Consider the following 15139-nt stretch of genomic DNA (forward strand, 5'->3'; position numbering starts at 1 on the left):
ATTTGGTACCTTTGTTCTTTCAGCATGTGGTTCGGTTGCATGGCATTCCTGAGAATATTGTTTCTGACAGAGGTTCCCAGTTTGTTTCAAGGTTTTGGCGAGCCTTTTGTGGTAGGATGGGCATTGACCTATCCTTTTCCTCGGCTTTCCATCCTCAGACTAATGGCCAGACCGAACGAACCAATCAGACCTTGGAAACATATCTGAGATGTTTTGTTTCTGCAGACCAGGATGATTGGGTGTCCTTTTTGCCGTTGGCTGAGTTCGCCCTTAATAATCGGGCCAGCTCGGCTACCTTGGTTTCTCCATTTTTTTGCAATTCTGGGTTCCATCCTCGTTTCTCTTCAGGACAGGTTGAGTCTTCGGACTGTCCTGGTGTGGATTCTGTGGTGGATAGGTTGCAGCAGATCTGGACTCAGGTAGTGGACAATTTGATCTTGTCCCAGGAGAAAGCTCAACTTTTCGCTAATCGCAGACGCCGTGTGGGTCCCCGACTTCGTGTTGGGGATCTGGTTTGGTTATCTACTCGTCATATTCCTATGAAGGTTTCCTCTCCTAAATTTAAACCTCGTTTTATTGGTCCGTATAGGATTTCTGAGGTTCTCAATCCTGTGTCTTTTCGTTTGACCCTCCCAGACTCCTTTTCCATACATAATGTATTCCATAGGTCGTTGTTGCGGAGATACGTGGCACCTATGGTTCCATCTGTTGAGCCTCCTGCCCCGGTTTTGGTGGAGGGGGAATTGGAGTATATTGTGGAGAAGATTTTGGATTCTCGTGTTTCTAGACGGAAACTCCAGTATCTGGTTAAATGGAAGGGTTATGCTCAGGAAGATAATTCCTGGGTTTTTGCCTCTGATGTTCATGCTTCCGATCTTGTTCGTGCCTTTCATGCGGCTCATCCTGGTCGGCCTGGGGGCTCTGGTGAGGGTTCGGTGACCCCTCCTCAAGGGGGGGGTACTGTTGTGAATTCTGTGGCTGAATTCACTCCTGTGGTCACAAGTGGTACTGCAGCTTCTGAGCTTCCTCCCTCAGGTGTTCTGGTGAGCTCGTTAACTGCTTCATTACTTAACTCCGCCTGATGCTGCTATCCTTGCTCCTTGTCAATGTTTCAGTGTTGGATCTGAGCTTCTCCTGATTGTTCCTGTGACCTGCTGCTCTGTATAGCTAAGTGCCTTTTGTTTTTTTGTTGCTTTTTTTCTGTCCAGCTTGTCTTTTGTTTTGCTGGAAGCTCTGAGACGCAAAGGGTGTACCGCCGTGCCGTTAGTTCGGCACGGTGGTTTTTTTTTGCCCCCTTTGCGTGGTTTTGCTTTAGGGTTTTTTGTAGACTGCAAAGTTTGCTTTACTGTCCTCGCTCTGTCCTAGAATATCGGGCCCCACTTTGCTGAATCTATTTCATCCCTATGTTTTGTCTTTTCATCTTACTCACAGTCATTATATGTGGGGGGCTGTCTTTTCCTTTGGGGAATTTCTCTGGGGCAAGTCAGGCCTATTTTTCTATCTTCAGGCTAGCTAGTTTCTTAGGCTGTGCCGAGCTGCCTAGGTAGTTGTTAGGCGCAATCCACAGCCGCTTTTAGTTGTGTTTAGGATAGGATCAGGTGTGCAGTCTACAGAGTTTCCACGTCTCAGAGCTCGTTCTTGTATTTTTGGGTATTTGTCAGATCACTGTGTGCGCTCTGATCGCTAAGCACACTGTGTTTCTGGATTGCCTTCATAACACCTGTCATTAGCAAACATAACAGGTATCTCCGCAACAATGACCTATGGAACACATTATGGATGGCAAAAGAAGCAGGAAGGGCCAAACGAAATGACACAGGATTGATAACCTCAGAAATCTTATACGGACCAATGAAACAAGGCTTAAACTTAGGAGAGGAAACCTTCATAGGAACATAACGAGACGACAACCAAACCAAATCCCCAACACGAAGTCGGGGACCCACACAACGCCGGCGGTTAGCGAAACGTTGAGCCTTCTCCTGGGACAATGTCAAATTGTCCACCACATGAGTCCAAATCTGCTGCAACCTATCCACCACAGTATCTACACCAGGACAGTCCGAAGACTCAACCTGCCCTGAAGAGAAACGCGGATGGAAACCAGAATTGCAGAAAAACGGCGAAACCAAAGTAGCCGAGCTGGCCCGATTATTAAGGGAAAACTCAGCCAACGGCAAAAAGGACACCCAATCATCCTGATTATCAGAAACAAAGCATCTCAGATATGTTTCCAAAGTCTGATTAGTTCGTTCGGTTTGGCCATTTGTCTGAGGATGGAAAGCCGAGGAAAAAGACAAATCAATGCCCATCCTAGCACAAAAAGATCGCCAAAACCTCGAAACAAACTGGGAACTTCTGTTAGAAATGATGTTCTCCGGAATACCATGTAAACGAACCACATGCTGGAAAAATAGTGGCACCAAATCAGAGGAGGAAGGCAATTTAGACAAGGGTACCAAATGGACCATCTTAGAAAAGCGATCACAAACCACCCAAATGACCAACATCTTTTGAGAGACGGGGAGATCCGAAATAAAATCCATAGAAATATGCGTCCAGGGCCTCTTCGGGACCGGCAAGGGCAAAAGCAACCCACTGGCACGAGAACAGCAGGGCTTAGCCCGAGCACAAGTCCCACAGGACTGCACAAAAGAACGCACATCCCGTGACAAAGACGGCCACCAAAAGGATCTAGCCACCAAATCTCTGGTACCAAAGATTCCAGGATGCCCAGCCAACACTGAACAATGAATCTCAGAGATAACTCTACTAGTCCATTTATCAGGGACAAACAGTTTCTCTGCTGGGCAACGGTCAGGTCTATCAGCCTGAAATTTTTGCAGCACCCGCCGCAAATAAGGGGAGATGGCAGACAAAATTACCCCCTCTTTGAGAATACCCGCCGGCTCAGGAACACCCGGAGAGTCAGGCACAAAACTCCTTGACAGGGCATCAGCCTTCACATTCTTAGAGCCCGGAAGGTACGAAACCACAAAATCAAAACAGGAGAAAAATAACGACCATCGAGCCTGTCTCGGATTCAACCATTTGGCAGACTCAAGATAAGTCAAATTCTTGTGATCTGTCAAGACCACCACGCGATGCTTGGCTCCTTCAAGCCAATGACGCCACTCCTCGAATGCCCACTTCATGGCCAACAACTCTCGATTACCAACATCATAATTGCGCTCAGCAGGCGAAAACTTTCTAGAAAAGAAAGCACATGGCTTCATCACCGAGCCATCAGAACTTCTTTGCGACAAAACAGCCCCAGCTCCAATCTCAGAAGCATCAACCTCAACCTGAAACGGGAGCGAAACATCTGGCTGGCACAGCACAGGGGCAGAAGAAAAACGACGCTTCAACTCCTGAAAAGCCTCTACAGCTGCAGAAGACCAATTGACCACATCAGCACCCTTCTTGGTCAAATCAGTCAACGGTTTAGCAACACTAGAAAAATTAGCAATGAAGCGCCGATAAAAATTAGCAAAGCCCAGGAACTTTTGCAGGCTCTTCACAGATGTCGGCTGAGTCCAATCGTAAATGGCTTGGACTTTAACAGGGTCCATCTCGATAGTAGAAGGGGAAAAATGAAACCCAAAAATGAAACCTTCTGAACTCCAAAGAGACACTTTGACCCCTTCACAAACAAGGAATTCGCACGAAGGACCTGGAACACCATTCTGACCTGCTTCACATGAGACTCCCAATCATCCGAAAAGACCAAAATGTCATCCAAATATACAATCAGGAATTTATCCAGGTACTCTCGGAAGATGTCATGTATAAAGGACTGAAATACTGATGGAGCATTGGAAAGCCCGAATGGCATAACCAGGTACTCAAAATGGCCCTCGGGCGTATTAAATGCTGTTTTCCATTCATCGCCTTGTTTAATACACACAAGATTATACGCCCCTCGAAGATCTATTTTGGTGAACCAACTAGCCCCTTTAATACGAGCAAACAAATCAGACAACAACGGCAAAGGATACTGAAATTTGACTGTAATTTTATTGAGAAGGCGGTAATCAATACAAGGTCTCAAAGAACCATCCTTCTTGGCCACAAAAAAGAACCCTGCTCCCAATGGTGACGACGACGGGCGAATATGACCCTTCTCCAAGGATTCCTTCATATAACTCCGCATAGCGGCGTGTTCTGGCACAGATAAATTGAACAATCGGCCCTTAGGAAACTTACTACCAGGAATCAAATTAATTGCACAATCGCAATCCCTATGAGGAGGTAGGGCACTGGCTTTGGGCTCATCAAATACATCCCGATAATCCGACAAAAACTCTGGAACTTCAGAAGGAGTGGAAGATGAAATAGACAAAAATAGAACATCACCATGTACCCCCTGGCAACCCCAGCTGGACACAGACATAGATTTCCAGACCAATACTGGATTATGAACCTGTAGCCATGGCAACCCCAAAACGACCACATCATGCAGATTATGCAACACCAGAAAGCGGATATCCTCCTGATGTGCAGGAGCCATGCACATGGTCAATTGGGTCCAGTACTGAGGCTTATTCTTGGCTAAAGGCGTAGCATCAATTCCTCTCAATGGAATAGGATACTGCAAGGGCTCCAAGAAAAAACCACAGCGCCTAGCATACTCCAAGTCCATCAAATTCAGGGCAGCGCCTGAATCCACAAATGCCATAACAGAATAGGATGACAAAGAACAAATCAGAGTAACGGACAATAGAAATTTAGACTGTACAGTACCAATGGTGTCAGACCTAGCGAACCGCTTAGTGCGCTTAGGACAATTGGAGATAGCATGAGTGGCATCACCACAGTAAAAACATAGCCCATTCCGACGTCTCTGTTCTTGCCGTTCAGCTCTGGTCAAAGTCCTATCACATTGCATAGGCTCAGGCCCATGCTCAGATAGTACCGCCAAATGGTGCACAGCTTTACGCTCACGCAAGCGTCGATCGCTCTGAATGGCCAAAGACATAGACTCATTCAGACCAGCAGGCATGGGAAATCCCACCATGACATCCTTAAGGGCTTCAGAGAGACCCTTTCTGAAGATTGCTGCCAGGGCACATTCATTCCACTGAGTGAGCACAGACCACTTTCTAAACTTTTGACAATATATCTCCGCTTCATCCTGACCCTGACACAGAGCCAGCAAGATTTTCTCTGCCTGATCCACTGAATTAGGTTCGTCATAAAGCAATCCAAGCGCCAGGAAAAACGCATCAACATCACGCAATGCCGGATCTCCTGGCGCAAGGGAAAATGCCCAGTCTTGAGGGTCACCGCGTAACAAAGAAATAATGATCTTTACTTGTTGAACAGTGTCACCTGAGGAGCGAGGTTTCAAGGCAAGAAACAATTTACAATTATTTTTGAAATTCAAGAACTTAGATCTATCACCAAAAAACAAATCAGGAATTGGAATCCTAGGCTCTGACATCGGATTCTGAACCACAAAATCTTGAATGATTTGTACACTTATAGTGAGATTATCCATCAAAGAGGACAGACCTTGAATGTCCATGTCTACACCTGTGTTCTGAACCACCCAGATGTAAAGGGGAAAAGAGAGACAAAACACACTACAAAGAAATAAAAATGGTCTCAGAACTTCTCTTATCCCTCTATTGAGATGCATTAGTACTTTGGGCTACCTGTACTGTTATGACCTGGTGGTCAGGACAATAATGGACCTGGTGGATAAGAGCACACGGAATGACCTGATAGTTACTGATAATATAGGACGAGCTCTGGGACGTGGGAACTCTGCTGACCGCAATCCCTAATCCTATCAACCACACTAGAAATAGCCGTGGATTGTGCCTAACGTTCCCTATGCAACTCGGCACAGCCTAAGAAACTAGCTAGCCCTGAAGATAGAAAAATAAAGCCTACCTTGCCTCAGAGAAATCCCCCGTAAAGGAAAAGGCAGCCCCCCACATATAATGACTTTGAGTAAAGATGAAAATACTAACACAGAGATGAAATAGATTTAGCAAAGTGAGGCCCGACTTACTGAACAGACCGAGGATAGGAAAGGTTACTTTGCGGTCAGCACAAAAACCTACAAAAAGACCACGCAGAGGGCGCAAAAAGACCCTCCGCACCGACTCACGGTGCGGAGGCGCTCCCTCTACGTCCCAGAGCTTCCAGCAAGCAAGAACAATCGAAATAGCAAGCTGGACAGAAAAATAGCAAACCATAGAAAAACAAGCAGTCACTTAGCTTCTGCTGGGAAGACAGCTCACAAGAGCGATCCAGGAGTGAACTAGACCAATACTGGAACATTGACAGGTGGCCTGGAGCAAAGATCTAAGTGGAGTTAAATAGAGCAGCCAGCTAACGAATTAACCTCGTCACCTGAGGAAGGAAACTCAGAAACACCCACAGCCACCAGAGAAAGTACATGGACAGAACCAGCCGAAGTACCATTCATGACCACAGGAGGGAGCCCGACAACAGAACTCACAACACCACGCAGTATATAACACAGCCCACGTAGTATATAGCACAGCCCATGCAGTATATAACCCAGCCCATGTAGTACATAACACAGCCATGTAGTATATAGCACAGCCACAGAGTATATTGCACAGCCATGTAGTATATAGCACAAAAAATGATGAGGAATCCAGCTCAACGAGGTAGTGAAAAAAAACTAAAAGAATGTCTAGCTTCACCGAATCTGTCAAAAAGCGTTTTCTTTATTCACAAACTTTGAACATAGAGGATACAGACTTCAGCACGAACCATATGGGTAAGAATCTCAATGCATTTCTGGAGACTAAGCTCCCTTAATCATGACATCATGACTTTTTTACGGATTTGGTGAAGCTGGACATTCTTTTCTTTTTTGGACTTTATACGCCTGGACACAGCGGGTCCGTGCTCCTGAAGATTGGTTTATGCATCACGGGTGAGCTGGCTTATTTTTCTTCTTTCTAAGTGAAAAAAAACCTTTCTTTATTCACTTCAAATCATGTTCAGTGGAGGATAAAACATCAGCAACAACATGGATTAAAATGCGATATCAACGCATTTCTGGTGAACAAGCACCCTTAATCATGATATCATGATTAAGGGTGCTTGTTCACCAGAAACGCGTTGATATCGCATTTTAATCCATGTTGTTGCTGATGTTTTATCCTCAACTGAACATGATTTGAAGTGAATAAAGAAAGGTTTTTTTCACTACCTCGTTGAGCTGGATTCCTCATCATTTTTTTTTGGTTCTTCTACGCCCTGACAGGGCGGTTCCATGCTCCGAGTTCCACAGGATGTCGACTATGGTGAGCTGGACTTTGTTTCATTTAGTATATAGCACAGCCCACATAGTATATACCACAGCCCCTGCGGTATGTAACACAGCCCACGCATTATATAACACAGTCCACGCAGTATATAACACAGCCCATGTAGTATATAACACAGCCCACATAGTATATAGCAATGTGGGCACCATATCCCTGTTAAAAAAATAATTAAAATAAAATATAGTTATATACTCACCTTCCGACAGCCCCCGGATCCAGCCTAGGCCTTTAGTGATGCTCCTCGCGACGTGCCGTTCCCAGTAATGCCTTGCGGCAATAACCCGTGATGATGCAGCGGTCTCGCGAGACTGCTACGTCATCTGGGGTCATTGCCGCAATGCATTCTTGGGACCAGAGCATCGCGAGAAGCGGGAAAGGCTGCCATGGACGCCGGAAGGTGAGAATATAATGATTCATAGGCAGCATCAATAGTAAAAAGTTGGTCACACTTACAGGGTTAATGGCAGCGTTAACGGACTGCGTTACACCGCGTTATGCCACGATGTAACGCAGTCCGTTTATCGGACTGCTAAAACGTTATGTGGGCACTGACTGGAGGGGAGTATGGAGGGGGCACTGACTGGATGGGAGTAGGGAAGGCCCAATTCGTGGCCAGACTGTGCCTGTCGCTGATTGGTCGCACGCAGCCGGTCGCAACCAATCAGTGATGCGGGATTTCCGTGACAGACAAACAGACAAACAGACGGAAGTGGACCTTAGACAAATATATATATATATATATATATATATATATATATATATATCAGTGACCAAAGTAAAATATACAATACTCAAGTATCAAATAAAGTCCAAAAAATAATATTTTAAAAGTTCAAAAACTAAAGTGCACAAGTGTGGAGATCAGCAAGGTGCTATATGAAATAGATCTCAAGGTGCCAAGTGCATTGTGCTTGAAAGTGCCAACAGAGGAAATAGGTGAATATACCTTTAAGAGCTGCTGAGTCTTAATAACGTGCACCCTGATGTGCGTTTTGGAATCGAGTTCCTTCGTCAGGGGGTGTAGAATATGCAAGATCAGTGGGTTTTTATGAGAATTAATTGAAATTGTCGCCGATGTCAGTGACCCCAGTACAGACAGCGCATGTGCTGCCAGGGAACCCGGAAGCCCAAGCTGCAGCGCCATGACCTGACACATGGAATGAGTCCCCGGCATTGCCAAGGGCATGAAGACGCCGCAGCCCAGACGACAGGACACAGATGGCGCATGCGCACAACCCAGGACACAGCATGGGTAATGTAAAAGGTTATGTGCTGCAATGTTACCGAGCGTGAGAAATCAAAGTGCACTACTGATTGGGAAAAGTCATTAATATGTACCATAGGAATATTAGGACATAAAAATTAAAGGATTAATTAGTTTTAATATACTAGAAAGAGATAAATTGTTTATATAAGCTTATATTTAAATAACTCCAGTGACGAAAAAGTTAAGTAAAAAATTAAAAAAATATATTAAATATAGTGAGTGTGAAAAAATGAATCAATAGCTACTAGCTCCTAGGGAAAAACAGCTCATATACTCTAACATGCAAGTGTGAATGTGCTAAAAATTATAAACGTTCCAGTTTAGACAGAAAGTGCAGATATTTTTGAATTTATGCGAAAAGACAAAGTCAGATAAAATTAAAATTGTAGCCTATTTTGTTGAAACATAATTACTTATTGGAGCTAATTACACTACTTAACCCCTTCAGGATGCAGCTATTTTGAAGATTTAGAAAACCAAGATTTCTTTTCATCTTTTTATTATTGTTTATCTAGCATCATAGTTTTTTCTTTATTTTCTGTACCTTGAGTTGTATGAGGGCTTGCCTTTTTTGGTGCATGAGTTGACATTTTCATTGGTAGCTTTTTGCATTTTAGAGATAATATTATAGATGATCAAATCAACTTTGAATTGAATTTCATAAAATTTTCATGGCCTGGCAGTCTGAAACAACTTTCTTATTCGATTTATGTGAATTGCCAAAAAATTACAACTGCTGCAGACAGAGCATGATGCAAAATTATGCATGATGCATCAGATCGCACTCGGTCTAATGTTAGTCTGTGGAGCCAGTCCTTTTTTTATCTCGAACAGCCTAATTCGTTATTCAGATCGCTCTTGACCATGCAAGTCAATCGAAACCATCGAACTGCATTCGGATGACACACTCTGATAAAATTCTGATCAGAGTTTGATTAGAGTGTCATTTGCATAATCGACCTGATTCTCTTGCATGAGCCCTAATTTTAATAGCCCAAATAGATTCAACTGATATGGGGAGAGAGATTCCAGGATGTGCAGACTCTGTGTGAGTTGATTAGACTTTTTTTTTATTCTTCAAGCATTTCAAGCCAGTTTTGAAGGCCAAGGCTCTCAGTCATATTTTTTCTTTTTCTGAAGAAAAAAAAATGAAGTCAACCGGAGTAAGGCTTTGTGCACACGTTTCGGATTTGTTGCGGATCTGCAGTGTTTTTTCTGTGCAGAAGTGCACCAAATCCGCAAAGGATTGCTCAAGCAATGATAATTAATGGGAATCCAGGATTGGTGTGCACATGCTGCAGAAGATTCTGTCCTGATTCTCACCGTTTCATTTTCTGCAGCATGTCAATTCTTTTTGAGGATCTGCAGCAATTCTGCACCCATTGACTTAAATTAAGTCCGTCAAATCCACAGCCAAACCACAGGTGTAAAAAGGTTTGCAGATTTTCTGCGAATTTGCGTGCCAAACATGCTGCAGAAAGGAAGGAAGAAAAGTGTGTGGGCGGAGAATATGTGTGTACATGGAGAATGTGTGTGAGCAGAGAATATGTGCATGTCTGTCTGTTTCTGTCTCCGGGTGTCTGTCTGTGGGTGTCTGTAGCCAGGCATCATCTGATGGGACTACTACTCCCATCCGGCTATGTCTGCTGTCACATATAATAGTGACAGCATGAGCCGATGATGGGATAGTAGTCCCATCATCTGGCTACTGTGTTCGATTGTAAAACAAAAAAAACATTAAAACTCACTAAACACCTAATCCCCGATGCCCACCTCTCCTGTAACAAAAATAAAATAATAAACCACCATATACTCCCTCTCCGCTGTAGTCCAGGTAATCCAGATTGTCCCACAACAATCCCACATGTAGAATCAGGAGATGTGACTGTTCTACCAAGCCTCCGGTGATACACTGATGGGAGGTGATTCCTCCCTTAGTGTATCACTGCACTGTTGTGAGATTTTACCAGAGTACATCAGATGATCAGCTCCGGTTCCCTCTTGCTGCACCGCTGCATATGAAAATTCTCACGCAGCGCTGCTGTAAGTGAGAGCGATTGCCATATGTCAGTGCATCACCAGAGGCCGGGAAGAGCAGTCACATCTCCCGATGTGACTGTTCTACACAAGAGATCGTCGTGGGACTCTTGGTAAATAGACTACGTAGGACAGGGAGTATTTATGTTGGTTTATTATTTTATTGTTGTTGCAGGAGATCAAGGGAGTCGGGTATTAGCCGATGCAGTAAGTATGGTAAATTAAGATTCAATAACGGAGTCTGTGTGATTATTTCAATTAAAGGAATTTATTCTGACTGTGTCTTTATTTACCATATAACTATAGGATTAGTAATGGATAGGTGTATTATAGACGCCTCTCTATTACTGAGCCGTGGGCTTGATGTCACCGGAAAATACAAAGGTGACATCAACCCTCAAATATGAACCTCACTTGCCACCGCTACAGGACAAATGGGAAGAGTGAGGCTAAGTGCCAGAATTGATGCATCTATAAGATGCGCCATTTCTCGGGCAGCAGAGAGCTGATGTTTTTATCCTGGGGGGTGCCAATATCCATGACCCTTTCCCAGGCTATTAATATCAGCCTGCAGCTGTCTGGCTAACCTTTGCTGGTTCAATATTATAGAGGGACCCCATGTCAACTTTTTTCTGGGGTTCCCATGTAAACTAGCCAGTAAAGGCTGAGCAAACATTTGCGAGCTGATATTAATAGCCCGAGAACCTTTATGGCTATTGGCTCCTTCCCAGAATATTAACATCAGCCCTCAGCCGTCCGCTTTACCTCTGCTAGTTAAGAAAATTACGCAGGAGCCCAAGCAATTTTTTTTTTTATAACTAAACAGATATTTATGTACCATTTTATTAATGGGGGTATCTGGCTGACACCTGTTCATTACTAAACCTCGGGCTTGGAATTACACACATATATATACATACATATATATATATATCACTTATATTTGTTTTGTGTGTGTAAACATTATATTTGAACGTGGTGTGTAATGATATTATGGTCTTCATTAGAGAATGAAAATGAAGAGGTTGGACAAGGAAATTACATAATAATTCTTTTTTTCTATTTTAAATAATATATCTTTATTTAGCTTACAAAAACGCATACAAATCTGCATGAAAAAACCGCATTAAAACTGCAGAAAAAAAGCATAAAAACCGCACGGAATTTCAACTGCGTTTTCTGCCAAGAGAGGCAGAATCCGCACAGAATTTTACAAAAGCCAATCTGCAACGTGCGCACATAGCCTTAGAGTGCTTACTGGCATGTGAACAGTAATTACTTTTTGCATTTCTTGTGCATTCGCTTTTATGAAAGGTGTTAATTACTAACTTAAAGTCACAAAATTCCAGAAATTTAAATGCAACTGTCTACCTTGTTTTCCAATTTCAAACCCATACACACCACATCAATACAGTGTACTGTTGCAGGTGCTGGCTTTTGGGATGTGTAGTTATGTAATGTTTGGAAAAGGGGAGTAGAATTTTGTATAAAAAAATTTTAAAAAATTCATATTTACTTTTCTGCAAACAAGTTTTATCAGTCCAGTTTGACAACCATTCAACTCCACAACAATGCTGTAGACTGTTACCGCTTTTTGGATGCTTACTATTAGGCTATGTGCCAACATTGCAGAAATGCTGGGGAAATGTCCACAGCATTTCCGCAACTCCCTGCTGCGGGTAAAACGCATCTGGAATTCGCATGCCTTTTCCTGCAAAACATAAGAGTTTTGCAAGCATTTTTAGCTTGCAGAATGCTTGCACTTTACAAGCATAGTGCTTGACAAAGTGGGACCAATTTTTTACTATTGATGCTGCCTATGAATGTTAACAATAATAAAAATATATATATATATATATATATATATATATATATATATATATATATATATATGGTTATTCTCACCTTCCGACGACCCCCGATCTCCTCTATTCCCAGGGATGCTTTGCGTGAAGGACCTTTGTGGCGTCACAGTTGCGTGACCGCGAAGTCATCTCAGGTGATTCACGCAATGCATCCCTGGGAACAGAAGCTGCCGTGTGCACCGCTGAGAGGCAGGAGGACTCCGAGGGCCATCAGAAGGTAAGTATATCCGTATTTTTTATTTTAATTCTTTTTTTTTACAGGAATATTGTACCCAGGGCCTGAAGGAGAGTCTCCTCCAAACCCTGGGTACAATCCGCACATGAAGCACTCACTTTACGCATGGTGGGCATAGCCACATGCGTAAAGTGAGCGTTTCAATGCAATCCTATGGCAGTGGGATCACCTCGATTCACCAGAAATAATGAATGTGCTGCGGATTTTACTGCTATGCGATTTCGCAGTGGGAAAATCCGCATCATGGGCACAGCAACTGCAGAATCCCATAGGATTGCATAGGAATGCGTTTTTAAGCATTTTTTAAGTGTTTCCGCTGCGGCAAAAATAGCAGAGGAAACGCATAAAAGCGCAACGTGGGCACAACACAGCCTTAATGTTCTACTTTTTTTTACAGACTTTTTGACTAAAAAGTAAAATTAGTGTTATAAAAGTTTTAACAAAAAAAGAAAATAAACAAAAAAATATGCATGTTTAACTTAACACACTCATGCAATACCACAGGCAAAAACACTTCAGGAAAAAGTATTTTCCTCCAGCAGTTTCACCTGGAAAAACTCGACAATTGCTATGGCATCTAAAAGATGCTGTGCGCTCATAAGCATTCACAAATCATCACCCACTAAAGCTATGTGCACACGTTCCGGATTTGCCTGTGGAATTTTCTGCACGGATTCTTCCTTTTTTGGCAGAAAACACAGGCAGCACATGCGCAGATTGAGATCATGGCTCCCAATGTCTTTCTGCGCATGCACCGCCTATGACAGCCATTTTTCTGAAGTCTACCACAGTGAAAATGATAGGAAGTGCGGGGACTCCGCAAACATTTTCTGAAAGCCCAGGGCCCGCCGCAGCCTTGCACTGCCGAACACAGCATCACTCCTGCCGCCACTGCCAGCTTCCTAAAATAGAAACCCTGCCTCCTTGGACCCAGATCACAGCAGCTGCCATCCCCCCATGGTAAGCTAACGTAAAAGCGAACTATAAGATGCACAATCATTTTATTTAAAAAAAAAAAAAGTTCCTCCTCAATTTTCATATCTTGTAGTCTGCAAAATACAGTATATCATTTTTGTAATGTTTTGCAGCTTTTATACAATACAAACTATTTTATTGAAAAAAATACTTTTTCTGCATTGCTCTATTCTGAAAGCTATACGTTTTTTATTTCTCCGCTGTTTAATCAGTGTGCTGGCTTGTGTTTTGTAGAACAAGTTGACGCTTTCAGCGATACCATTTTTATTCACATTTGATTTTTTGTTTGCATTTTAATCCACTTTTTTTGCAGTATGATTCAAAATCTCATGTTTTTGGCATCTTTGTTTATTTTTAAAGGCGTTCACTGAAGGGGTTAAATAGTGTGACTTATAGATCAGGTCATTCCAGATTGGGCAATACAAAATATCTGTAATTTTTTTTGTTTATTTTTGTTTTTATATTAATATATGTTTTTATTGGTGTAATTTTTTTTTCTTCATTTTTTTTGTTATTTTGTGATACTTTTTTCTATTTTTATAATTTTTTGTTACTTTTTTACTTTGTCCCTATATGGGACTTTAACTATTATTACTTTGATCACTGGTATAATGCATTGCAATGCACCAGCATTTAATGCATTATCACTGTCAGTGCTGCACTGACAGAAGCCTCTTAGACCATGCCGCTAGCATGCTCTAAACTGGCCACTGTAGCTGGCAGACTCAGATGTCATCATTTGACCTCAGGTACCCATAGCAAAGATCAGGCTCTCGCAGTGACTTCACTGGGGTCTCGATCTTGGGGGAAACAGTGAGCCCATTACCTCCCCAGGCTTCAAAATGATGCGATCGCTATTGATCGCAGCGTTTAGGGGCTGAAATGGTGCATTGTTCATTCCTGTGACAGTTTTCACAGCTCCCTGTGCTCACATGATCACCATGGTGTAAATTCACGTCATTATGCAGTGACCCCTTCTCGACCATGATGTAAACTTACGTCAAATGTTGTATAAGGGTTAATATTAATAATAAGTTGACCAAAAATTATCCCTATTATTCTTTTGTGACCAGTCACACCATTGTGCATTTGAACGAGCATCCTATGCTTGAAAAAAGTTGTTTACCTACAATTTTGGAAAGGTGGCAACAATTTTGTCAGGCCCATTTTGGTGTTTTGTGTGAAAATTATGTCCAATTGTCACGTATATGTCAGAGGCTGCAGACCGTTGCACTGTATCTATCTACAGAATTTCTCAGTAGTTTGCTTTGCAGACGAGTGGCCACCTCCCCTGGTGCTAATGGCCACACCAGGACGTGTGGGTGATAATTTTTTATTTTCACTTCACCGATGGAGGCTTGGACCTGTAGCAGTCTGCTAATGTCCTTTCTGATGTTTTGGAGGATGTCCGTGTTTCTCTCTGAGCCTTCTCAAGCTAAGTGTT

The 15139-nt window shown here is 42.8% G+C and overlaps 1 protein-coding gene across 1 annotated transcript in view; it reads left to right on the plus strand.

The window, feature by feature from the left end:
- Positions 1–15139, plus strand: part of LOC138658225 (melanopsin-B-like) — a 297854-nt gene that overhangs the window by 267311 nt on the left and 15404 nt on the right. The gene's annotated exons all lie outside the window — the stretch shown is intronic.

Source organism: Ranitomeya imitator, chromosome 1 (assembly GCF_032444005.1).
Source record: "Ranitomeya imitator isolate aRanImi1 chromosome 1, aRanImi1.pri, whole genome shotgun sequence".
NCBI classification, from domain to species: Eukaryota; Metazoa; Chordata; class Amphibia; order Anura; family Dendrobatidae; genus Ranitomeya; species Ranitomeya imitator.